The sequence below is a fragment of the Cavia porcellus genome, unplaced genomic scaffold (assembly GCF_034190915.1).
Source record: "Cavia porcellus strain 051 isolate PalLab524CR breed Dunkin Hartley unplaced genomic scaffold, mCavPor4.1 scaffold_40, whole genome shotgun sequence".
Lineage (NCBI taxonomy): Eukaryota > Metazoa > Chordata > Mammalia > Rodentia > Caviidae > Cavia > Cavia porcellus.
The window spans coordinates 2,825,374-2,849,588 of record NW_026947523.1 but is presented as its reverse complement, the minus strand read 5'-3'; the positions used below and the strand labels follow the sequence as shown (position 1 = coordinate 2,849,588).

The window sequence follows — 24,215 nt, the reverse complement described above, 5'->3', positions numbered from 1 at the left end:
TTTCCACCACCAGCTTTAGCAAATCTGTGTCCGTCACCTAGAGATGATTCAGGGATCTCACAGCGATGTTTTAAAGAACTCGTAAAGAATCACAGGTGTGCAAAACCTTTGCTGTCAGGTGCATAAGAAGCGAAGGTGTCTCCTTCCCATTGTGGGATGACTGGAATGAGAGACAGGTGCAGTTCTGCCTAGGCTCTGGCAGACCCCAACCCCACCCCGTGTCAGTCCTGAAGGCACTCAGCTGCAGACAGGCACATTTTTCTGGCATTTACACTTTCTGGCACCAGGAGGGAGCTTATTTTTAAGGACAGGTTTGGAGGACCATCTGTGACTTACAGCAGCATGCAGGTTCAGGTGTGCAAATGGCCCTTTTTGTTGGTGTGTTTTGCTGACAACCTGCTATAGCCAGGGCCATCTGCTGCTGCTGCACAAGGCTTCGGGGAGCACAGCCTCGGAGCCGCCTGACCTCTGGGGACTCGAGGAGACAGCAGCCCTCCTGCCTAAGTGGGGCTCTGGGGGCCCTGGAGTCTGGAGAAAGACTCTCATTTGGACAGCACTGTGCAGTGTGAGCCCTGGCTGCTGGGCATGTTTTGTGCACTTGTCGGCTCCACTTAGCGTTAAAAGTGAGGTGCCAGAAGCCAGGTTCCCCCACGTCCCCAGCCAGTGCAGCAGGCCCCCCTTCCACCTTTCCTGCCGCTGCTGTGAGCTTCGTGTGTTCTCTCTCGGGGAGAAGTTGCTCATCGTTTAGCATGGGGGTAATTGCCAAATTACATGGTGAGGAGGTGCTGTCGGGAGGGGTCGTGCCTGAGATGGAGGTCAGTCCGGCGTCTCATCCTGGTCTGAAGTGGGGGCCATGCCCTCGCCTCCTCTGGCATCATGCCTTCTCAGCCCGCACCACGAGGTTCGTGCGAAGGCGGGCTGACATCCCTGTAGCACCACAAGGGATTCCCCTTTGACCACTTGAGAATACAATCCCCAAAGTGACACACGAAAGTATTCACGGCAATGCCGGGCCCTCAGGAAGCCGGGACCTGGAAAGGTGTGTGCCCCACTGTTCCTCAGGGCCTGCACTGGGGACATGGTCCTCTGTGTAGACACTCAGAAGCCGTTTCCATGGGAGCTGTGAAGGGCCTGGTTTTCTCTCTGCGATGTTCCGGCAGGACAGGGGCCGCCTTCTTCCTGCCTGCAGCTTCTTCCGCTTCACCCATAGTCCCCTGGGTGACTGCAGTTGGTTCCGTGGTCCTGGGAGCTCTTGGGGCTGCCCGTCCTGCTCAGGCTCGGCCCTGGGGTATTCAGTGGGGGCTCTCCAGGGAGCCTGCTGAGGCTCAAGGCTGGAGCTTCCCCCTCCATGCAGCTTCTTGGCAGCAGCGGATCTGTTCGTGGCCCGTGGCTGTCTCTTCCAGGGTTCCTACGAGGTGGATCCTGCAGTCTGTTTTCTGTCTTGTTTCGGTTTTTCCCTCCTGATGACTGTCTCTAGATTTGTCCGTGATTTCGCATTATTGGCAGTTTGTGCCTTCCTGTCACCAAACAGCGTTTCATTATGGAGCATTCTTTACTTCAGATCCCCAGCCGTTTCCTGCCTATCTCAAGGTGAGAGAGTGTGACAGTGCCAGCCTCTACCTGCTTTGGCCCTCGGGGACCCGGCACTGTCCTTTGTGAGTGTGGTCCGTGCACCAGCACCCGGTATCCTGGACACAGGCAGGAAGTGTTTGTTCTTGGCCCCATCCAGCCCGAGTCGGAAGCTGAGGGTGGATGGCCCTGGGCTCTGTCTGAGCAAGTGCTCCTGGAAGCGGGGAGGTCGGCTGCCTTGGGGTGTCCTGCTGCTGTCACATGTCAGTCAGAATCAGTCGGGTGGCCTCCTGGTCCCAGCACGTGGTGGTTCCTGGCTGGTTCTGACTGTCATCCAGCCCGTGTTTCATTCTGCTGCTTCCCCAGCCCAGCACTTGGCTGGTTCCCCAGCACCAGCCTCAGAATGCTTCCTGTTGCTATAGTGATACAAGCGTAGCTGCAGATGCAGATGAGATATTAGTGTGCAAGGGCAGGCACAGGATGGCAGTCCCTCGTGCGGTGGGGAGGAGCGGGGCCTGGTGCCTCGGGCAGCACAGACCCCTGGAGCTAAGCCAGCCTTGCACACACCCTCACTCTGCCGCTGCCCCGTGGCTCTTGGTGGCAGTCACTACCAGGTCTCCCTACCTGGCCTCATCCTATGCCTATTGTTCTCACTTGGGGCTGCAGATTGGACTCCCCAGCGCCCGCTGGGTCAGGACCTCTGCAGTGGGGTCTGAGCACTGTGGCTTCTCGCCTGAGGTGCATCAGTCTTCTGCCAGGCTTCTTGGTTTGACTCTGCCCTTCCCAACCCTAAGCCCAGTTTGCAGCTTCTGCACGGGTGAACGCTGATGGCCTCCTCCTGCCGCTCAGAGGCTGCACTCAGCGGGGCGGCTCGTCTGGTGCCGTGGCAATTCCTCTCCAGTTCTGTTGCCCTGGGCCTGCTCCGCTGGTCTTCCCTTCATGCTTTTGCCCAGGCGCAGGACCAGGCTGGTCTGGAGCATTATCCCAAAGACAGCATCCAGGAGGTTGGAATTCAGAAGATCAAAACGCCAGAACTGTCGTATTTCAGAAGATCAGAATGCTGAGAATATAATTCTAGAACAAATAATTTAAAAATTCTTCAAAAGACATATTTGTGTCTCCAAAAGATGATCGATTTATTTGAAATACATGAAAACAGGACCGACATTGCATAGGTTGCTGCGCATGATAAAATAGGCCTATTAACAGCGTATTTATGGTATCAGTGGCAGCTGCACAGGTTTCAAAGTCATGAGCAGATGAACTGCATTCAGAAAGAAACAGCTCAAAAGCTACCTGAATAAAAGCATCTCACTGTGGTCGGTAGTTACAGGCCCCAGCTTTACTCCCGTCTGTGCTACTGTGATGAAAGCCGGCTTTTGGTGAGCTTGGTTGGACCCCTGCCATGATCTTGGGAAATCTCATGATTCATGAATCGGGGTGTGCAGAGTGACACCTATTCATTCACTGAGACAGTTTCAGTGTCTTATGTACACTTGCCATGCTTATGCACAAAGTCAGCTCTGATAATGGGCTGCCAGCCAGTTTTCTGTTACTGTATCAAAACACTCAGATGATTGGCTGAAGGGTTTGTTTCAGGTCATGGTTTGGGAGGTCTGGTCTGTGGTTCATCGGCCCATTGCTTTTAGGCCTGTGGTGAGGCAGTGCGTCATGGGGAGGTGCTGGTGGAGGAAGCTGCTCAGCTGGGCTCTTGGCAAGCGAGAAAGACGAGAGCACAGGGCTAGGGTCCAGTACCACTGCCAGGGCCTGCCCCATGATCTGACTTCCTCCCACGAGGCCACCTCCTAAAGGTCCTCCTGCCTCCAGTAATGCTATGGACTGGCACCCAAGCCTTCAACACCTGGGCCTTGGCGAGCATTTAAGATCCAGGCTGCAGCACACAGTTCCACGGAGGAGTCCAGTTTGCAGAGAGCGCATTAAATGAACTAGAGGCTCTAAAAGTCTTTATGTAGTTGGTACTTCCAGTATTGGAAATGACGTGAAGATGAAATACGTAGTGTAGCGAATTGTAGAAAATAATTCTCACAACTCAGAATAGTGGGGGAAAAGTAAAAAGAGAATTGAAGGCATTGGGGAAGCGCACTGGGGGTGGGTTCTGGGCGGCCGCGTGGAGGCGCTCTGTAAGCCTGGCCAGCCCTCAGCAATGACCGTATTTTAAAGCCTTGCATCGCCCTGAGTAGCTGCCTTTTCTCTTTAGGTGTGGCTCTCTGTGGGAAATACGTCCACATTTTCTGCGTGGTGTGCTCTTTCTGAAATACTCTTGTGATTCAGCACGCCAGCAGTGCGTTCCTGGTCACACTTCCCCATCTACTGTGCACGCTTCTGTGTCGTTCTGGGTGTGCAGAAACCCATTCAGCAGGCACTCACACACAGACCCTGGGTGCGATCAAAGGCAGCATCGCTGCCGTCTCTGCACCCTACCGTGCTGTTAATGACTTTTCAGCCAGTCAGTGACTGGGGAGTCTTCAGGCAGATGCAGCTCTAATCGTTAAACCCGCCGGAAAGCGGGCCGATGTTGACGGGAGTGTTGTAACTGAAGTTCTCGTCCTTCTGCCTTGTGTGGCCAGGCCAGCTCCTTTCTCAGTTTCCCCCTCTCCCTTCTGCTGCAGCCTTTTCCCCATCTTGGGATTGAAGCTTTCAGGCTTTTTAGCTTTTAGGACTATAATCTTTTAGGCTTGTGGACTTTTGAGTTTCAGATTTTAGGGATTTCAGCATTCAGAACTTTGTATCTCTGGGTGGTGCCTAACACCAGGACAAGGCTCACCTGCTGTGTCTGGTGGCCTAGAGGCTGGGGGAGGGGCATCATCTGGTGGGAACAGCTGTTCTTGGCCACACACAGCACCCCAGGGTGGCCCAGCTCTGGCAGCCCTCAGGTTCTGTAAATCAGAGCACCCCCACTTGAGTCTGGAAGTGACAACTGTCATTGGTCACAGTGGTGAGCGGGTCAGCAGGGTGGTATGGCTCATGCCCTGCCTGAGGCTGGGAACCCTCCGTCCTGTGGGCTGCTCACAGGTGTTAGCCCAAGGCCCTGAGCTCGGAGCCTCATTCTCCTCTGCTGGGCATCTCTGGGCTGCTCGGGCCTCCGTAGCACGGTGGCTGAATTGTGAGCAAAGGGCAGGCTGTGGCTGTGGCTGTGGCTGGTGGCCTAGCATCGGAAGTCGCTTGGAGTCCCCTCCAGTGTCCTGCAGGCCCCCTTTGAGGACGCCCGCCCAGTTGCTGGGCACAGACTTGGCCTCCTGATGGAGCTGGCTGAGCTTCTGGAAGAGCTGAGTGCCCACCTCCTCCTCCGCCCATCTCTTGCTGCCGGATGACCCTCGTCCACTGCTCCCCCTTTGGTACCAGCTCTGTGAGTCAGGAGTGTGACCCATGAGTCCTCAGTCCTGCACAGTGTAGGACCTGGACACAGCGGCCCCCCTGTGCTAATCTTATACCCCACACCTGGTGCTGTCCCCGTGGAGGGTCACACAATGCCACTGCATAACAGGTCTCCAGCAGGTGGGGGTCACTCGTCCCCTTGGTACATGTCACACACGAGGTTCTTGGCATGCACCTGTGGGCCAAGGGCTTCTCAGCCATACAGCTGGAGCCACAGAGAACAACTGGACAGAGCCACTGGTTGGCTGCAGTCCAGAGCCCTGGCTCTCTGCCCCCTGCTTCCCCCTCCCCTAAGATGTCCAGGGGGCCTGAGTCCTGGGCCCAGAGCCAGGCCACCCCTGTGTATAGCTGGAAGCTTCTGAGCTACTCGGGCATTACTGCATTTCCATAGTGGGACTTCTGGGCTTAGTGTCGTCCCCCCTCTGCTTGGCCACATACACGGGGTGGATGCTGGGTTCAGTCACTGGGCGTTCTCTGCAGTATCTCCTTGAGGCTGTGACCTGCCAGTGTTGCTGGGGACTCCCTGGGCTGCTTCTCTGACATTGGGGCATCTTGCAGGGTGGTGCTCTGCAGCCTTCCTGTATGCCCTGCTGTGCCACACCTAGGTCTGGGACCTTACAGCTCCTGGGACTCCCCTGCCTGTGTCCCCAGCCTGTTTCACAGGATCTGTGCAGGCACCCTGTGCAGGGATGTGGCAGATGGATGCCGTGTGAGGGGATGCCACCCTGACACTGCCTGGGAGGCCTGTGGCCTGAGCATGTGTGTGGCCTTACCCCTGTGTCGTTGGAGGGGAGCCAGGATGCGAAGGACAGTGAGTTTTAGCAGAGTGAGTGTTCGGTGCAGTCATGCCCTGAGGTAAGCCACCGGAGGTTCCCTTTCCTGCTCCAGCGCGGGGGTCCCATTTGGTCCAGGGCGATGGAGGGGAGCCCGGAGGAGCAGGGTCTCAGTGAGTTTGCCCCCAGGTCTGTCTGCAACCGCAGCCTGTGTCCAGGCCCCCAGCTGGACACGGTGGCAGTGCCTGCTTTCCCTCCTCCACCGTGAACAAAGCTCACGGCCCCGCACACAAAGAAACATCTAAATATGAATTAAGGCGAAGTTATTAAAAAAGTACCACTGCAACTTTTCATTCCCTGAATATTGAAAAATGGGAATACATATGCAAATGCAGTTTAATCAGCCTGTTCTAATTTTCCAGCATTCAGCTGAAGAGTGCTTTGTGATCTGAGGGGCCTCGCTCGGGGTAGGGGACAGAGCTGAACCCCACCCTGTGTGTGACCTGCGGCCTGCTTTATTCTTGGTCGAGATAGCTCTGTCAGCTGGGAGGTTCTGATTGTGCAGCTCTTCCACCCTTGCCGTCCACTGCCTTGTCCTGCTGGGTACTGCTGGGGCAGTGTGGCATCAGGCGTGACAGTGGGCTGGCCGTCCCTGATGCAAGCTCAACCCTGAACCCTGCTCAGCTCGGGGGCCTCACCTGAGCATCACTGTGAGTGTGGCTGCTCCCCACAGGACTGTGTAGCCGAGAGTAGCCTGTGGTTGGGGCCTTGCTCTCTCCTCCCCAAGCCCAGCTGCAAGGTGGCGCTTTTCCTGGTGCCTGGATGCGGGGCTGGCGAGATGCACCCTCACGTGTTCTCACATTAGGGGCTGCACACCCTCCCCAGTACCCTCAGGGCCCAGACACACAGCCTGACTGTCCTCAGACCCACACTGGGCTCATGCTACCCACAGATGCCCCATGAAAGACTGGGGAGAGTCAGAGACACCCAGCTGGGTCCCAGGCCTGAGGCTCTGGAAGGGGAACCTCGTCTGTGAGAGGAGGTGGCAGCTTGTAGGGAGTCAGGGACAGATACCTCGGCCTGTGGCTCACACTGGGAATATCTGGGAGTGTGATCTGGAGGTCAAGCACTGCCCTCTCATAGTCAGGCCCAGGCAGGGACAGTGTCATGAGTGGGGACTCCCACATGCAGTGCGTCTGTCTCTCGGGACCGTGTGTCAGGTGACACAGTCCTGGCTGGACACAGTGGGCATTGGCTGTTGCAGCCCTGAGGCCCAGGGCAGAGGAAGGCTGTGCACAGCTGGGCCCTGAGGTCAGCAATGATGTCCCTCCAAGCCCTGCCTGCCCCTCGTCACATATCCTTCTCCCCTTCAGGGCCACATCCTTCTCTCCCCCGTTTTGAGCGCAGCAGTTGGCTTGGTGCCTGCCCAGTCCAGCTAGGACCTGCTAACTTGAGGGGGTGGGAATAGCTCCTGAGCCTGCACCCTCCATCGTCCCCTGCACTCCTATCCCCAGGCACAGGGCCAGTGTCACTGCCAGGTTCCAGGCAGCTGTGGTGGTGCTCTGTTCCTGTAGGGAGGCTGGTCCGCAGGATCCCCTGTGCTTTAGTAAACACAGAATCCGGAAGCCCAAAATCCCTGTTGCGAATCTCATACAGATTGAGCTATTAGCTCAGTATGGTTAATGTCAGAAGGATTCATGGGTTCAGACTGATCCTTGTCGCCTGATGGCTGCTTACGCCCAGAAAGGGGGTGTTGCTGGGGGAAACTCCTTTCTCAGTGCTGTGAAGTGTCACCCTAAAGCTGGTGGCCCGAGCAGCAGCAGCAGGGTCTGACCCTGTGTAGCAGAGGGGCAGGGCCCTTCGTGTGCCCTGTTTCCTCCTCAGTGCCTGACAGGGTTCCACAGTCATCGCCACTGTCACTGCAAGCGCCAAGGATGTTAATGCAGTTCTGGGTGCATCCGGGTGCTTGTCCACCTGTAGATGGCCCCACAGCTGTCCTTTGTCTCCTGTCATCCTTAGATGCCGGACTTCATCAGGGATGTGCTTCTTTTTTGTAATCAAGTTTCATAAAATGTAAGTGCTAACTCTAGAAGCATCTTAGTTTCTGCTCTGTGGTTGACAGTGCTGGCATTACACAGAGGCAATCTCCGCAGGCTGTCGGGGTTTTTTAAATATATAATGAGAGGAGCTCAGCCGGTGGTGGAGGCTTTGGTCTGATTGGGCTTCTCTGGGACATCTGTGAAAGGGGGGGGGGTCCCATGGGGACAGGACAGGGCCTGCTCAGGTGCAGCCTTCCTTCAAGGGAGCAGCCATGCCCTCCTGGGGGCTGCAGGCTCCCTCCCGGTCCTGGGTGTGGGTCTGGCAGTGAGCCCTGTCCCTGGCTTGCTGCTGGTTCTCGGTGCAGACTTTGCTGTCTCCACCCAGGGCTGGGTGGGTTAATTGAATCTCCAGAGCAGACCACAGGAAGCAGCCTGAGGCCGCGGTGCCACCTGAGGAGCTGCTGCAGCTGCTGCAGATGAAGCTTACCCGGGCCCTCCCCATCTCTGTCTGAGGGAGTCCAGGTTGCTGCAGCCCGGTGCGTTCCTCCTGGAGGCCGATCCCTGCACAGAACCCAGCCTTCTGTGGCCTGGCCTGGCAATTGTGTTTCCGAGTTCTGTTCTTTTGTTTTGGGCAACCTTCTTGTGGCTGCTCAGTGTGGAGACCTGGGGACTCGGCCCCTTTCCAAACCCTGCTCTGGCCTTCTCAGCCCACCCTGTGGCTGGCTCTGCATGGGTAGGTGAGAAGCAGCTTCCTGAGAGGTGCTGGGTCCCACATGGACTCACTGCGTGGAGGACCTTGGGCCACTCTCAGTGGCCAGCGGGATGCTCGGACCTGGGAGCAGTGGGCCCTGCCTGTGAGCTGCTTGGCAGTGCGACCGTGGAGGTGAGCATGCCCCAGAGGAAGCAGGGAGTTGACATCATCAGAGGATCCCGCTGCGAAGTGTCAGGAAGGTTTTGGGAACTAAGCCGCTGCACTTCAGTAAAACAGAGCACACACGAAAGCCTGCTGTGCCTTCTTAAGGAGCTGGTGGTGCAGCAGGCAGGGAAGTGACAACTGTGGCCCTGCTCAGAGGGCTAGTGAGTCCTGGAACATGCAGACCCAGGAAGGAGGGCCAGGGGGCCAGGAGAAGGCAGTCAGGAGTTGGGAGGTCTGGCCTGCAGCTCCCAGGAGCTCCAGGAGGACTGTGGCTCAGTGGCAGCCACTCCCTGGAGGCGCCCTCTGCCCTCCGCGTCCTTGGCGGGTGGTCCCTCTGTCAGCTCCTCGCCAGCTTCGGGGGTGGGGATGTACCACTCACCGCATGTCCAGCTGCGAGGCACAAGCAGGGCAGGGAGAGAGGGTTTTCCCAGTGCACTAACCATCTCTTAGCAGGGTGACCACAATTTTGCGCTCAGAATCCTACAGGGCTGGCCTTGATGGAGCAGCTGGCTTCCTCGAAACCCATCTGCCTGCAAGTCTCAACACAGAGCAGGCGTCTCCAGGGCCCTGCATCAGTCTGCGCCTGACCTCTGCCCCATTCCTGAGCTCACTTCATCTAGTTGTTGTTTTTTTAAATCCACTTGTAGTGCTTCCATCTGGAGAGGTAATTGAAAACTCTTTCTTGAATCAAAGCCGGCAGGATGAACAAAAGGTGTGATTCCCACAGGCACTCCTGCTGGTGGGCGTCCATATTCCTGGCCTGCTTTGCCTGATTCTGGGCCTTTGAAAAACTCCGTCTGATGGCTGTGTGTCTCTTCCCAGGGCTTTCAAGGCCAGAGAAAGGCATTGTACTGTGCATTCTCAGGCCTGCTCTTTGGCATTGTCTTAGGTGAATATGTCCTGCCTCCTGCCTGTAATTAAGTGACTGCTCTGCGGGAGGCAGGAGGGAGGGAGGACACCAAAGAGAGAGGCGCTGGCGTGCTCAGGGTTGCCGTGATCTGTGTGATATGGGGGGAGAATGTAAGTCCTGCCCTGCTAGATGGCAGATAAGCCAAGTTCCTGGTCACCAGAATCCAGGAATGAATTCTAAGGAACAGAGTTTGAAACTAGGGAAAATGCATTGAGAGAGAGAGCTCCTGAGAGACGGGGTGGGGGTTACGGTTAGGGTTAGAGGGTGAGGGTGAGGGTGAGGGTGAGGGTTGGGGTTAGGGTTAGAGTTAGGGTTGGGGTTAGGATTGTTGTGGACCGCTCTTCACAGAGGAGCTTTTATAGAGCAAAATCACAAGGGAGTACATGGGTCAAAACTATGCCCAACCAATAAAACTTAGCTGCTTATGTAATACTGATCCAGTGTGGAAGTGGGTCACATAGCAAGTGCACGAGGAAAGGACAAGGACCTTTCCTGGAAGGGCTGGGTCCGGAGGGCCTGGCCTACTGAGGTGACTGATGTGTCTCGACTTTATTGAGCCAGGTTATACCAGTAATAGTATAACTTTTAATTAATTCCTTGTGTCCTGCGGAGTCATGCAGACCTGGTCATTCTGTCTTTATCTTGAGGCGTGGCCTTCAACAGATGCTCCTCCAGCTACAGTTGTGCTGTGTTCTCATCTTCTGCACAGACCCCCTCATGAGCGTAGCTCTGTCTGGTGCCTGTAATGTTTCTACCTAACCTACCTGTCTATAATGGTCCCTTTCTGAAGAGGTACCCCTGATTGCCAAGGGCGATGACTGTTCCGGCTACTTCTGGCTGAAAGAGAGTCAGAGATAGTCCACTGAGTGTCTGTGTTAAAGGCCCTTGATTTGTGCCAGGTGTTCTTGTCTTGGGTAGGCGGGCATCTTTAAGTCTCAGAAGCCAAGGCCAAACAAACAGGAAGTGTGCATGTGCCCAATAATAAGATCAACAGAACTATTATGAATGTAGCCAACAAGACCAGAAAGACCCAGAAAGACCCAGAAATGGCCCCCAATAAAGAGGGGAAGGAGAAGGTCCAGGGAATTTCAGAATCTGACATGGCATTAAATTCTTTAACAGCCATCGAGATATTAGTAGAAGGATCAGGGATGTACACAAAATATTCAGCTTAGAGTTGCACAGTATGCTCTTGTGTCTGTTCTGTTCTATAAGGAAAGGCCTCAACCCTTTTAGTGAAAGTATCCAGCCAGACCAATAGATGTTGGAGTCCCTCACTCTGGCATATCAGTAAAACCGAGCTACCATCTCGTGCAGGATGTTTACCATGTCTCTGTACACTTGGAGGGGCTAGGGTCCTGTTAGAGGACTGTTCTTTTGGCAGGGATCAGTTCTCTTACTTGTTATATTGTCTGAAAATGTCCCTTTCCTGTGGTAACTCTGAGGCCATGTGGTGGGCCTTGTCTCTCTGTAAGGAAAGGTCTGATACAAAGGCTGAATGGCTTTTCATTGACTGGCACCAGGAAGGAACACTTTACCATCAGCTGACCATAACCATCCTGATGGAAGGAACCGGCACCCGCGGGAGAGCATTCACTCGATTTCTGATTGAGAATATCTGGGTCTAGTATGATTGAGAAAACCTTCTGACATCAGGGGGCTGAAGGCAGGGTCCTCAGGCAGCTTCTTGTGCAGCTGGGTCAGCCAGTCGATTACCTTGAGGTGGTTTGCAGCTCTTGCTTGGGGCTCTGTGCAGTGAACAGCCACAACTCTCAGGGTGTGTAGGCAGATGGTAAAGCCCATCTGTCTCCCTATGACATGCCATGGAGATCCATTGGTTCTTTGAGAATTCCCTTCTTCCATATGTCTGCTTGCGAGTGCAGCATTGAAAAAACCATACTTGGAGTCAGTTTAAATATTGACTTTCTGTCCGTTACTGAGTTGCACAGCCCTGGTCAGAGCTCTGAGTTCTGCTGCTGGGGCCTGGTCCTGGGCAAGCGGGGAACTTGCAAGTGTCTGATGCAGAGTCCTCACTGGGTGCCTGCCAGATCTTCCTCATCGTAGGTAGCAGCTGCCGTCACAGAAGAAGGCCAGGTCAGGGTCGGCAGGGCTGTGTCTGTCAGTCCTTCTCTGGCTGCGTCTGCTGGGGAAGCACCTGTTGCAGTCTCGTCTCTCAGCCTCAGTTTCTCTTCTTGTAGAAAGGTGGAGGGTTAGGGAGGACCGTGTCTTCAGTTGGATGACTGGTCCTTGTAGAAGTAGAGCCTGGTCTTTAAGGAGCCAGTGGTCTGATGGCCATTGGCTCCCTTTGGAAGAAAGAAGTCCTGCCACATTGTGGACATACAATGAGGTGGGGGATTTTTTGGGCCCTTGGGACCAAACTCACACCCTCACGCTTACCAGGCAAGTGCGTGAGTCACTGAGGCCTGCAATGAGATCTTTGTGCTCCCAATTCTAGAATGTCTGCAGCTCTCTAAGGCACATCCTAGTATTGGGCCATCCCTTTGCTACAACGTCTGATTTGTGACTCAGATACCCCACAGGCTGTGGAGCAGGTCCTCAATCCTGGGCACCCCCAGAGCCTGCCCAGCCTTTTACCAACATGGAGATCGAAACGGTGCTGGGCATTTAGAAACGCTTGTTTAAGCTTCTGGAACCCAGTCTGGGAATCAGGTACACAAGCTGAAATATGAGTGCCTGCCTTTTAGGCTTCTTTTGTAAGCTGACAGAGGGGTTGTGCAGTCTTACCGTACCCTGCTGTCCCAAGGTGACAGAAGTCTGTAATTCCTCAGAGTCCCCTTACTAGGGTTTGGGGTGCAGGAAGGAAAGTGTTGGTCTAATCATATCTTCACCCAGCTTTTGAGTTCCGTTAGCGATGAGAAGGCCCAGCTATTTCACTTCAAGGCTGCAAAGTTGCGCCTTAGACCGGGAGACCTCGTAACCTCTGTCTGCTGGAGAACTGAGCAGAACACGGGTGCCTTGGCTAGAGAGCTCTTCTGAGGGGCGCATGGCAGGATATCATCTATGCCATGTGGCAGGACCATGACTTGGGAGAATTTCAAACATGCCACATCATGAGAGAGCTTGTCCAAAAAGATGAGGACTGTGTCTGCCTTTGACTCCTCGAGGGCACGATCCATCAGCTGAGGGGCTTGGCAGTGAGAAATTCCAAAGCAGAAGGAAACCGGGAGGCAGGCTGTAGGTAAAGGAACACGGAAAGGGTGCCTTTTAAGCCCATCACTGAGAAGCAGCCACATCATCTGGGTTCTGATAAAGGATTGTGTGTGCACTGGGTGCCACTGGGTGGGTTGACACTGCTGCTTAATTTACCAGTCTAAGACCCCATTATCAACCTCTACTGTCTGCTGGGTTTTTGAGCTCCCAAGATTGGAGCGTTGCAGGGGCTGACAGTGTGTAAGTAAATCTTGTGTCCTTAAGTGCTCGATTATGGGCAATAGTCCTTTTTAAAGTTGTGGTCTTAGAAGGTATTGCCTCAAAGGAAAAGTAGTGGGATCTTTGCGATATATTCGCACTGGGGTGGCTCTTACTGCTCTTCCTATTGTATCTCTGGTTGTCCACACTTCAGGATTGATTTATATCTCAAGGAGGGGGAGACAGCATACTTGGCCTGGGTGCATGCATATTACAGTGTTCAAATCCAGGTGGGGAGCTAGACTTCTAGGCATAATCAAAAAGGAATGGGAGAAGAAAGTGTTGTCCCAGTTACAGCCAATGGGTTGTGAGAATTTCATCTGGAGACCAGACCAGGCTTGAGAAGCACCGAGAGAGGTGCCGAGTCTGGCTGCTTTTCCTCCATGGCTGTGGTCACCCACGGCTTTTCTGTGGGGATGGCGGTCTACACGAAGGGAGAAGGCGGAGTGCCTCAGGGCCCTTTGGTCTTGGCTGGACTGGCTGGGTAGCTGGGTTTGATCCCTGGGTCCTCTGTTTCAGGGGATAGTCCCAGCCAGGTCACCTTTAGAGGCGGGGCATGGCTTAGGGGTCCTCCCAGGGTGGCCTGGCTTTTCCCAGTGATAGCAGCTGAGTTTATTTGTTGAGCTGTTCTTGGAGCCCCATGAATTAGGCTTAGGGTCTGTTCCTTTTAAAACCACAGCCAAGGCATCCATTTCCCCTTGGTCTCTTTGTTTTCTCCTCCGGCCTCTTTCTGGTCCTGATTATAAAGTTCAGAAGAGGCATTTCGCACTAGAATATCAGGTGAGGCTACCTGGATTAAAGCCATCTTCTGTAGCTTTTTCCTCCTATCTGAAGCTGACTGGGTAATCAACGTGTCTTTAAGAGTAATCTTCTTAAAGATCACCACCTTCTACTGAATCAGGAGCCAGGGGTGTATGTTTTATCAATGCCTCTTTAAGCTATCTAAGAAGAAAGAGGGATTCTTATCTTCTTCCTAATGAATAGTTGAGAATTTAAAATAATTGAAGGCCTTAGCTCTCATCATTCTTAGACCTTCAAGACTATGTGTCTAACTGGGGATATGGTTCAGCAGCCAGTGCCTGCCTGGCAAGTGTGAGGTCCTGAATCTGCAAAACACCAAAAACAAACAAACAAAAACATGTGTGAAGATATTCCCTGTGCCAGTCTGCTGTCTGGGTGGTGGGCCAGCCAGTAGGGATCTTCTGTGAGGATTGCTTGGGCTTTGGTAGGAACCAGCTGTTTCTCTAGCTGTCTTCTCTAAAATTAACAATTTAGTAATTATCTTCTATAATAGCAGCTGGTAACACTGCTCTAGTCTCAGTTGACATCAGTGCTTAGAGTAGCATTACATCTTTCCGGTATAATCCGTAGGTTTCAATAAGGCCCCAACGGCCTCCGTGTGTTTTTCAGGGCCATTTGAAAACCTTCTCAGTTCTTGTTTGTTCCGGTTGAGGTCACCTAAAGAACAGGGCAAATGGACCCAGTAGGGCTAAATTCTTTTTCCTGCCCCTGTAATGGGTATTGTCCTCGAGGAGCGTGAACAAAATCAGATGGGGATGGGTCTATCCCAGTGGAGGCACCAGTGAGGGCTGGCTGGGAACCCTCACCCTTAGAGTCTGGAGGGCAAGTGAGGGAAACCGCAGGCTCCGTAACAGTGGGTGAGGCTTGGATTAAGGTTGCCTTGGAAACCTCATCCTTCAGGTCCAAAGGGCAAGGGAGGGAAACATGAGTAACAGTAGAAGCATCCATGGGCTGGGGATTTAGCTCAGCGGCATAAGCGCCTGCCTTGAAAGCAGGCAGTCGTGAGTTCGGTCCCTGGTACCGATAAAAAGGAAAAAGACAAAAAAAAAACAAAACAAAAAAAAAAAAAACAGTAGAAGCATCCAGTTGTGCCTTAAGGGCCAGAAACGCCTGGTTTTTCCATGGCTTACACTTACATTTCCAACACAAGTGAGAATAATCTCTTAATGCAAAGAAAGTCTGACCGTAGGTAATGCTGACCATTTTTCTTCTCTCTTCTAGGATAATTCTAATTGTGAAATAGTGTCATAATTAGTACTTCCCTCTGCATTTCATTTTGCCTCTAGGGCGTAGGCAGGCCATACATGGATATAGAAAAATATTAAACAGCTCTTTCTCAATATGTGAGGGTCAAACAATTTCCAGTCCTTAAGAATACATTTCAAAGGAGTAAGAGAACTCAACATTGAGTTCCCCATCTTAAAAACAAGAGAAAACGTAGCCATCCCTTTTAATCTCTCCTTGGCTTCTATGTCCTCTCTGCCCCACACCCCTAAGGTAACCCTCCCCAGAGCAGGTGTCTTCTTATCTGGAGAGTGACAGAAGATAGGTCAGGTCGGACTGTCCTCACCATGTGTGCCACTGCTTTCTCTGGCAACTTGCACTCTAACTCCAGCGTGTGTTTCAAAAAGCACCAGCTGTGGGCTGGGCTATATCTCAGCAGCACAGCATCTGCCTGGCAGGCACCAGTTGTGTTTAATTCCCTGTACACAGGGAAAAAACAGAGCACAAGCTGATTGCAGCTAGAGCAGTCATGTTTAGAGAAGGGAGCATTGCTAGCAAAATTAAACATAATTAAGAGACCTGAACAACTGGTTTCCAGTTCTTTGAAAGAGAGTGAGGGGGAAAATTGAAGGGCAAATTGGAAGTTTGGAATTCTAACCTGCAAAAGAAATCACCTCTAGACATAGGGAGAGTCTTGGAAAATCCTACCCTGAGTCCTAGGGCAAAATGTTCCAGGACATTTGTGCTGTCTTCCATTATCTAGGCAGTTTTCCTTAGCAATAAGACAAGGCTGAGTTTCATGTAAAAGCCACTCCGGCATTTCTGTGTCTCTGTGTCAGCACACTTATGAAGCTCCCAGGTTGAGACCTGTGCTCAACAGCAGCAGCCACTGTTTGCACGTTCATGAAAGTACTTTCTCTTGCACACATAAATGATTAGAACAGGCCTAGGAGGGGAGGGAGAGCTAGACCGTTGGCAATCTCCCTTAATGTGTTTTGGTCCCTTAAATGTTGTGGTTTCGGTAATAGCTCCTTCTGATCTCACCCAGAAGTCAGTTCTTCTCATGGGGCCTCAGGTTCAGTTTCTTGTACCCTGGTGACTGTGCACTGAACACCAAGTGGGGACATCACGGTCATGTAATTCTCCTGGATGAGCAAAATTCTGATGTCTTATCTCTCAGCGAGACAGAGTATGTGTTTCTCCTCTAAGATGAACTTCTGTGTCTTTGGTGTTGGCACATGCTCATTTTCTATGGGCTCGACTTAAAAATTCTTTGTTGCTGGATAGGAGGGAAAGGTTGTGACAGTTCAGGGTTCCTCTCTCTCTAATTTTTAGCAGAAACATGCCTCCAAAAGAAGGTACAAAGTGACATGTAAAGGGGAAAAATGATCTCAGAAAAAGGGAGCCTTTCTTCTCGTGCTCATTATGAGTTATTGAGGCAATTTGCCCGTGAGCCCTTATTCTCAGCCTGGGAAGGGGAGGGTGGGAATCTCAAGAGCTAAGATTGCCTGCTTGGCAGTAGATTGGACCTGAAAGGAAACTGAGGCAGAACAGGCTTCGTGTTTTTTCTGCAGGAGAGGAGGGCATTATTCCACACTGCCCCAGTGAAAACTGTCCTCCAAGTCTTAAGAATGGCTGCAGGTCTTCTAACTGATAATTGGAGTCCTGTGATTTATTAATAGGGTGTGTATTTCCTAAATATAGACTTGATTTCACAAAAAGACCCATTTACTGCATTTCATAAATTCACATTTTTGTTAGTATCGAAATCCACTAGGGAACACTCTAATATTACCTTTCTCTAGCTTCACTAAGATAAGACGACAGACCTCAACAGTCAAAGCAAGTTGAACAGGTCAAGCAAGGAGTACCTGCAAATTTAGCAAGTCGAAAATCCAAATGCAGCATGTACAAAACGAGACCTTGCCATCGAAAGTAAAATGCCCCATCAGAGAAACATCATAATCTTCTCATGGTCTCAACTTAAATTGATCATTTTAACAAAAACAATGCATTAAAAAAAAGACAAGGCATAAACCACTGACAAACAAGGACACCAGTTTCTGATTACCTGGAAGAGTCACAATCCGGAATCATGAAACAAAAGCAAACTCTCGGTCCTTCCAGTTATCTCGGTGGGACCTCCAAATGACGGAGGGAGCAACCTGCGAGATGTCAGATGCCCAACTTCATGTTCCCTAAAATCAAGGAATGAATTCCAAGGAGCAATACGGGGTTTAAGAGGAGGAATAATTTATTGAGAGAGATGACTCCTAAGAGACTGGGAGACCTGAAAATGAGTTGCCAATGCACGGTCTTCACAGAGGAAGTTTTATAGAGCAAAATCATGAGGTGGGTACAAAATCATAGGTACAGTGTTGGTGACAACTATGTTCAACCAAGAGGATTATGAGTATAGGTCCTTAGAGAATGTTGATCCAGTGGGGAAGCAGGCCATGGAGCCAGTGGACATGGAAAGAACAAGGGACCTTTCTTGGTGGGGTGGGTCAGGAGGTTCTTGTCACCCACCTGGATGGCTGATGTCTATCTAGACTTTATTGGACTGGGTGTTGCCAGTTGTAGTATAATCTTAATGTATTGCTCATCCCAAGGGGAGACCTGTAGGCCTGGTCATTGTGCCTTTACCTTGCGGCCTGGCCTTTGACAGCTCTGCCTCTGGTGCGTGTCACTCGTGTTCTCGCCTTCTGCCATGACTCCCAAAGGCCCAGCCCTGCCTGGCCGCCTCGCGTCTTCCTAGCTAACTGCTGTCTGTAATATTTGCTCCCTTAGACGCAGTTAGCCCATGTGCGTCCCCAGTGACCTCCAGGCCCCCTCAGCACACAGTGAACGAAGTCCGGGCCATGTGCCTGGAGCTGCTGCAGGTGTCCACCCAGTGCTGTCCTGCTGTGTTTGGGCTCAGTGTGGGCATCCAGGCTTGGGTGCTTCCTTTGAGCCCAGGCAGAGATGTTCTGTGCCAGCTGCCAAGGCCCAAGACGACACCACTGTTGGTCGTTTTCAGAGAAAATTGGGGTGCTGAGCAGGATCCCTCTCCAGGTGTGCCCAGTGAGCGACCCCTGAAAGCGCCTCCTCTTTTGGGCTTTGCCTGGGAATACCCTCAGTGTCCACATCTGGCCGTATTGGGTATACACTGTCTGTCTGTCAGTCTGTCTGTCCGTATCATCATACAGGATGCTTTGTGTACCTCTCTGGGTGTTTGGTGCTCTGGCTGGATATCAGCAGACAAAAAGCACACCCTAGCTGCAGGGGCCTTGGGTTGAGTGGGGGCTGGGGAGTAGACCCACCCTGAAAGTGAGGGGTAGGCTGGGTGTGGCTCCCGCTTCTGTCTTCAGGCCTGTGACCTTCCTTGGCAAACCAGTAGCACATGTGGGCACAGGTTTGGGTGCCGACTCTGGAAGGACGCTTGACTGGGACCACCGCCTGCCCTGTGGTGCTGCTGGCCTGGTAGCCCCTCTGTGTGGCCCCTGTGTAGGACCGGCAACCCTATGCTTGGTCTTCCTCTGCCAGCATGGCTAGGGGCAAAGCACTCTGCTGCTAGCCACTGGGGAGTGGGCCTCACCAAAGGAAGTTGCACCCTTCTCTGAGTCCATACAGCAGCCACTCGGGACACGGCACATCCAGAGATGCAGCAGCTCATCTGGTGTGGTCGGTGATGTCGCTGCGATGTGTAGCTGGCACCCCACACCGCCGTTCATCTGAGATCTTTCTGTGGGCTTGAAAGAACCCCACGTCTTCTCACCAAGTGGAGTACTTGGTGCCATGTTCAAATACCTGCGCCGTCTCCGCAGCCCTGGGGCCGGGCCCCGAGGTGAGGTTGCTCTGTTCAGGGATCTGTGTCGCAGTAGAGTGCAGTAGTTGATGAGTATCTGTGGAAGTGATATGATTGTGTCCTCCGTAATGAGCTAACAATTCCATGCTGCAATCTCAGCAGTGCTGTTGTTCAGAATAAAAGGAGACATGCAAATGAGTCCGGTGCAGATTGTGGTGGAACAGTGCTGAGGCCTCTTTATTGGACCCATTAATTAATTCCCCATCAGCCAGTTTCCCTGGGAATGAGCTGGAAAAATAATTAACATGATACATGAGGTAAGGAGTTTAGACATTCAAAAGGTGAAGGCAAAAATTAGTTTAATACATAATTAGACATATTATTTGTGACTATGCATTGTTTTAAATGTGGTTCACTGAGGCAATGGGGCCCTATTTTTAGTCCCGAATAGTTAATAAATACCACTTGGGGCTGTTTTTCAATTCATAAAGGCTCATAAATTTTCTTAATAACATTAAGTGGCTAATTATATTGCAGATTGTGAAAATAACTCCTATTTTTTGAGAATCCAATAATACAACAAAAGTTGCAAAAACAAGTTTTTAAGGAGTTGTGTGACTGACTTTCCAAGTGAAGTGTTGAGGATTTTGAACTGACAGGCTTTCAGCTGAGAGCCTGCAGGGTCCTGAGTGTGTCTGCCGAGGATCTGATGGGAGCTGGAATGTGTCATGCGCGTCTGTTTCCCCCTTCTCCTCCTCCCCGCCTCACCCTGCCATGGCAGCTGTGCCCTGCGTGATTCTCAGGTGTGTGGGGTCTGCAGTTGGCTGGGGTCGGCGTGGCCTCAGGCCTGGTGCCTGCACTGCCACCACCGGAACTGAGGAGCGGCAGCTGGAGTGGCACTGTGGTGCTGGTGCACTTGGGTCCGCCTCCCTATCCCCAGTGGGGCCTCCCTGTCCCCAAGTAGGGATGCGTGGCCTTGCTGCCCCCTGTAAGCTGTAGGCTGTGTTTCCCTGTCACTTACTCTCTGAAGGTCTCCTGGCAGCTCCCTTTCTGAAACCATACGGGCATAAACATTTCTAAGAAGTTATTAGAGTGACATGCCTGTGTATAAATATTTGATCTCCGTACTTGGGCTTTTTAATGGGCAGTTTAAAAATCATCTTAGTAGCCCATCTGCCAGATCATCGGAGGACGGAATGGAAGCCATAATGGGTGCACTCGAGAGCTTGAGGCCACCTGTGCGATTGGAGCCTGGGGCAAGGTCTCCATCTTGGGGCCATGGGTTGGGCCAGCAGCACCCAGAACGTTCTGGGAGCCCCATGTGGCTCCATGAGCACTTCCACTGCAGCAAAGGCTCAGTCTTCTCCCACCTGGGCCCTCTGCCTGGGAGTTGGACACAGCGCTTCTGCAGCAGTGGCTAAGCCGTGGCATTCCCTGGTCCGTCTGCAGCCCACTTTTAAGCTCTTTGTTTTTACCACTCATGTTAAAATGGGAAACCCATAGCTCAGGACCGCGGGAAAGGGTCCAACCCTGCCATTCCTGTTCTTTCAAGTGAAATGTTGGCCATTAATCATCCCATGATCTGATCTGTCAGTCCAGAAACACTTGCTAATGCTTTATGATGGTGGTTTGTGAAGTTCTGGGAAAGAGGAAACGGATCAAGCCAATCCTAATAAATAAAAGTTATTTCCTCATTTGAATTTCTGAGTCCAGAGAGTCAGTATGCTGCAGACATCAATCTTTCCATCGGGGTGGGGGGCGGTCGCTCACTGTGCGTCATCCTGATTGTAGACACTAAAGTGTGCCGTGGGGCCGTGCTCAGTCATAGGCCCTCCTGAGACTGTGCCTTTTTGTGTTGCAGGTTCTGAGCTTGGCTTAGTGCTGGGCACAGCCCAGGTTCCACGTCGGCAGGCGTATTAGCATGGAAAGTGGCATGCCTGTAAGCAGGGCTGGCCTGTGGCAGGCCTCCGACGGTCGGAGGCCTGCTTTCTCTCCCTGTGCTCATGGTGTGCTCGAGCCGTGTATCCGCAGAGGGTCACCTGAGGCACAGGCATCACTGGGCAGCTGCCTACTTCTCTGGGAGTTGGGAGGGAAGATAGGAGGGCACAGAGCCTGCTCTCCTGGGGCTTGAGGCCATGGTCGGGGGTGCCCTGCTGCCTGGAAGTCTGATGTGGATCCCACTGGGCCAGTCCATGGCTTCTGCACAGGAGCCTCTCTGCTTCATTTGCCATCTCCCCGACCAAGTGCTATGATTCTTCTGTGTGTGTGTGCGTGCATGTGCATATGTGCATGTGCGTGCGTGTGCGTGTGTGTGTGTGCGTGTGTGTGTGTGTGTGTGTGTGTGTGGTGCTGGGGATGGAACCCAGGGCATCATTCGGACTGGGAAGCATTCTATCCCTGAACCACATCCCCAGCGCAGGCCCTGGAGTCTTCTCCCTGCAGCCCCTTGGGCTGCCTGCTGTTCCAGGCTGGCACTGGGTGTGGCCAGCAGTGCTAGTGGAGGCGGGGCAGCCAGCAGCTTTCCTTGGAAGCTTGAGGCCACATGTCAGCTGCTGGGCTCCCCGCTCTGTGCTGTCACCCTCTGCCAACCCTGCCAGCCCCTGCCATTTTCCAGGCTGCTGTTTTCACATCTGCAGCTCACACTGAACCAGCTGGTTCTTGGGGGTGAGGCAGGGGCTGACCCTGTACCTGGAGCCTGGCGTGCTGGTATTGCCAGGGCTGAGAGGGATGTGCTGAGTGCCTGACACCCCAACCTGATCCCCTGTGTCCCATAGGCCACACTGTGAGCACCTGCCAGAGGCTGGGCGGAGGACAGTGAGGCCCAGTGCCCTGGCCTTTGGGGCCGGCCTTGTGCCAGCACATCCATCTCCTGGCGCAGCCTTCAGACCTGCCCTGCCCTGCCCTGGCCGCTGGGAGGCCCCAAGGAACCGTTGCCGACTGGTCCATTGGTGACTGGTCCTACACTTCCCTGTGAAGGACAGACAGGTCTAGACAGCACTCTGGTTCTGGGGTCCAATCCAAATGTAAAACTGAAAAGTTCTAAATTTATTAAAGACATTCTTCGGGGGCCGGAATGTGCAGTACATTTTCTATCCCTCTCAATTCTCTGTTAAAATTTAATGCTGCCATAAAAATGATGGATAACAAATTATTCCAGGAAAAATGATACTGAAAGAACTTTCTAACTGTTGGAGCAGAAGCATAGACTGGTGAAGAAATATGAGTGACCCAGAAAGTGCACCAGGGTGGGAAAGCAGGCGGCTGGCGGAGAGGCCAGCCGCACGGCAGGCGCTGACCGGGCTGGAGGAAGCAGCTGTTTCTGTTGGAGACACTGAAGCAGCGAATCTATTCTGCACAGCTGGCATTTTTATTAACACAGTGACACCATGCCTTGCTGGGATTCATTGCACTGTTTCCCTACGGGGACTCTGCAGAGTTCCAGCCAAGGAGCAAGAGAGAGGAAACTGGTGGATACCGGAGGAGACCAGGCCTCAGGACCTTTGCTTTCCTTGGGCCCTGCCGGCGTGGGTGTGAATGGCTCGAGGAGGGGAGGCACCCATGAAACCACAAGGCCGTGGTGGTTGGGCCTGGCACAGCCTGCCCAGATGTGGCAGTGGTAGCATCTTCATGCCAGACACAGGCGCTGAACTCCTGCAGAAGCCCAGGCCCAGGTAGTTTTGGGGCGTGCGGCCTTTGTTCCTGGGTAGGCCTTATAAAGACCCCATTCCATGGTAGGCTTTTACAGGGCATGAAATGAGAAGGCTGTGGCTCAAATTCAAAGTCTCGACTGCTGCTCTTACTGGGGTGCAGTGCAGAGAGGTGGGGACGATTCTGATGTTCTGGCCTGTGCCTCCGAGCCAAGCCATCCGTGCTGGGCACAGCTGGAAAGGAACCCGATGTAGCGGCTCATGTGGAATGTCCAGATGGCTGCATGTGACCATGTCTGTTTCCTTCCTAACCTGTGTCACCACATCTGTTAGGAGAACATAGGTAACAGCTCTAGTCATGGCCAGTGATTTCCCTTGGAAGTGTCTCCATGATAACTCTGGAGGTGCTGGGAACAGGCACTTGGTAATTCTGAGTCTTAGCCCTTCCCAGGCAACTCCGAAGTCTTCTTCGAAGAGAAGTAGGCTTGTTTTTGTGCAACGTGCCCATCATCGTTCCAGTGAGTGGTCTACTGTCATGTGTAGGTTTTGGAAAAGCAGATGTAGACCATCCATCCAGCACCCCTTTGCAGTTCTGACTGCCGGCCCTTTTCTAGTGCTCTTTGATAGCTAGCTTTTCAGGACCTATGAATGGTGCTCTCTCAGCTCTGCTGTCTGCCTGTCCCCAAGGGGCAGGGGCTCTATGCCATCTGGAGGTTCCTGCCTCCCCCTGGCACCTCCACTTCCTGCTGGGTAAAGTATGATGCCTTTGCATGGTGCCAGCATCCTTGCCATGCAGCCAGCCCTCGGGTTGCTCTGAGACCAAGTCTGAGTCAGAGATTCAACCAGGGACTGGAAAGAACCAGAGTACTCTCTAGGGGCTTGGGGACACGCATTCCCACCTTGGCTCTTGTGTGTGTTAGGAGAGGCTTCCACTGTGGCAGATCATAGAGTCCCCAGGGCACCTTGGACAGTGAGTAGAGCCCCCAGACTTAAAGCAGGGAGGCAGGGGAGTCCCCTACGTGCAGTGAGGGCGTGTGGGCCTGGGGAACCTGCTGCAGCTGGGGTTCGAACACGTGGGGCTGACACGTAAGTGCAGGCACTCCGGAACCTGGAAACTTGGTGAAGGGAGAGAGCGATAACCAGCTATGCCGAGCAGAGTTGCGGTTCTTACCCAGGTGCCACCCAAAATGGGTTTCAAGGGTAAAGGTGCTAAAGTGTCAAGAGATCACTGTATAAATGACGGAAAGAGTGAGTCACCTGAGATAGAAAACAGGTCTGAACCTCGGTGCACCTAAGGAAAGTCAGCAAAAGTCACCAGAATTACAGGCACGTGGGAGAACCACAGTCACAGGGGTGGCTTTGCATATGCCTCTCTCGCCTAGACAAACAAAAAACAGAAGGCACAGAAGTTTAGAACTGTACGATAGAAGCTCAGTTGTGTGATTACGTGCAGAACCCAGCACGTGGAGACTGGCCTAACGTGAAGCCTTTGGCCAAATGGAACACCTGCAAGGCTGCAGAGCAGGTCTCCACACATGGGGCCGGAGTCACATCTGTAACATAGTGCATTTAAAATAGAAGCCAGCAGTACAAAGACAGCAACAATGTGAAAGGTCCTGCACCTGCACACAGAACATCACATCTTTAAGTAACTGACCAGCGTTGGGAGCGGGGAGTGGGTGTCCCTGCAGACCCCTGGCGGTGTGGAGCCTGGCGGGCAGCAA

The 24,215-nt window shown here is 52.8% G+C and overlaps 1 protein-coding gene across 3 annotated transcripts in view; it reads left to right on the top strand.

The window, feature by feature from the left end:
- Tbc1d22a (TBC1 domain family member 22A) overlaps positions 1 to 24,215 on the top strand; it is a 288,301-nt gene that overhangs the window by 197,714 nt on the left and 66,372 nt on the right. The gene's annotated exons all lie outside the window — the stretch shown is intronic.